The sequence below is a fragment of the Thunnus maccoyii genome, chromosome 8, assembly GCF_910596095.1.
Source record: "Thunnus maccoyii chromosome 8, fThuMac1.1, whole genome shotgun sequence".
Lineage (NCBI taxonomy): Eukaryota > Metazoa > Chordata > Actinopteri > Scombriformes > Scombridae > Thunnus > Thunnus maccoyii.
The window spans coordinates 15,961,009-15,963,444 of record NC_056540.1 but is presented as its reverse complement, the minus strand read 5'-3'; positions in this window follow the sequence as shown (position 1 = coordinate 15,963,444).

Here is a 2,436-nt window from a genome sequence, read left to right as displayed (position 1 = left end):
GCACACAGGAGCATACAGGGGCATAATTCAAACACGAAGCTTGTCGTTGCTACTAAAAGGCATTAATGCAATGCAATGCTGAAAACAAAAAATGCATGTGCCGTGAATACAAAAAAGTGCTGTTATGATGAGACTCAGCTGGTCGAACACAACCCCCTTGATGCTGCAAGATGGGAACAGTGGCAAAGACAGGATGTGACTGTTGGTGATGAAGTTTACAAGAACTGAATCAAGAAATCAAAGTGTGGCACTGTTGAAGACTGTTGGCTACACCATGCCGGAAAATTTAGGGAAATTAAAGAAAAGGTTGCTGAAAATTAAATGGTCCAACACATAGACTTTTCAGAGAATTATGGATGCTTAATACAGAAATCAAGGCCTTTCATTTTGAGGGAAATTGACAACAAGTTACTATTCATACTGCAGTTACATACACATCACAAGGATCCCAGAGCTTTCCAACTCTGTCACCATCATTAAGGCATGACGAGAGAGCAGTCTGGGCGCACATTAAACCTGGAAGATGTAAAATCATGTCCAGGACATTGACACTGTATGTCATCAGCGATGGACTGGTAACACAATACCAGAATAAAACCAACTGTTCCCTGATGAGCACAGTTCCCCTCACAATGGGATTCAAACTTGTAACCCTGGAATTACTCGGAAAGGTCACATGGCAAGGGAGTACTAGATGGTGTTGGGGGTGCAGTGAAGTGAATAGCCAACAAGCATGTACAGATTGGCAATGATTTGCAATTTCCCATGAGTTTTTGTCCTCCAAAACACAGACAAGCGTGAAATTCAAATGGATTGAAGAGTCGGACATTGAAACTTTCGACAAAATGCTTCCCCCATCTGTTCGACCGGTCACAGGAATCCTCAGTACACACCAAGTGTTGTCATCATCTCCAGGAGTGATTCTGTACAGTGAAGTGAGTTGTTTCTGTACATATCACAAAATATGCTCTTGCCAAAAACCAAAAAAATGGATTTTGGAAATGCTTCACAGATTGGAGACAATGCTGCCGCTCAGAACCAACTTGAATTGGATGAATCCTTTGAGGAAGAAGATAGGTGCACAGAAGGGAAATTTGTGATTGTGCAATATGATGGCAAGCCATTTGTTGGCCAGATCATGGTGATTCTTGGAAATGAGATACAAATCATGATCCAGAAAGGTGAAAAGAATTCATCTGTGTGGCCGGAGAAACCTGACTGCATTTACTATTCACGGCAGAAGGTTATTTGGCATCATATCTGCACCGGAGCCAATGCTGCTCGATTCACACCTCTTGATTAGCTAATGTTCAATCAATAAAGGCATTGCTGCCACCTCTAAAATGGACTTATGACATTGTGTCAAGCCTCTGATTAAAAACAATTCTTGACATTGTGTTTAAAATGAAATTAAATATGCACATGAATTAAATTAAGAAAGTTTTTTTGGTGTTCAAGTCTTAAAAGTCAGAGTGTCAAAGCTCAATTTGCTGATGAAAAATGATTTTGTCTTATTTTTTAAAAACATGTTGGATACTGTTTGTATCAAAACTAAACTTTCTTTCTTCTTTGACTACTTTAATGTATTACCTCTCACTTTCCCTTTAATGCAGTAACTACCATTTCTGTTCTTTAGTGTGACATAATGTCCAATGATGTGACACATTAAAGAACCAAAAATATGTTTTTATCTCTAAATATCTTAAAGAAAACAGTTGAGTTTTGCATTAGGGGAGATATTATCATCCCTCATCTTAAATTGTAATAATTTTCAACAGTTTTGAAAGGATGACAGCAAAGTTTGACTCACATTTATTAAAAAAGTCCAATAAGTCATAAATAATGTTATTCATAATTTCGTATTAAATAAATAACACTGTATGAAAATAAGTGTCCAACGATGAAGGTAAATATCTTTCTTGCTAATTGTATATCACTTAAGATTTTTTTTTTGTGACACCATAGGATACATTTATGGTGCAGGTCAGTGAAAATGTTCAAAAAAACTGAAAGAATTGACAAAGTCAGACCCTTATTTATCAGATTTGACACTTCATAAGTATTTTTTCTTCAAAGATGGTGTTTTACCATAAAAGCAGTTTTACTGCATATTTGTCAACTACCTGGTATTTTTGCTTTAAAAATTACTATTACAATTATTCTATTATTAAAATAGCTTTCGATAGATTTTTTGTTGATCGACTAATCAATTAATCAACTAATTGTTGCAGCTCTAAATAAGATTTTTTTTTTCAGATATCAACAATATATGGCAAATATAAAGTATTCTAGCAAATGTTTAATGCCATTAGCTACATTCCACTGTTACATCAGGTAAGTCTTCACACCTGTTAAACATCAAAAACTCAATTTGTTCGTTTTTAATGACATTTTGCTTTAAATCATACAGTAGTCACTAAATTAAATACACTAAGG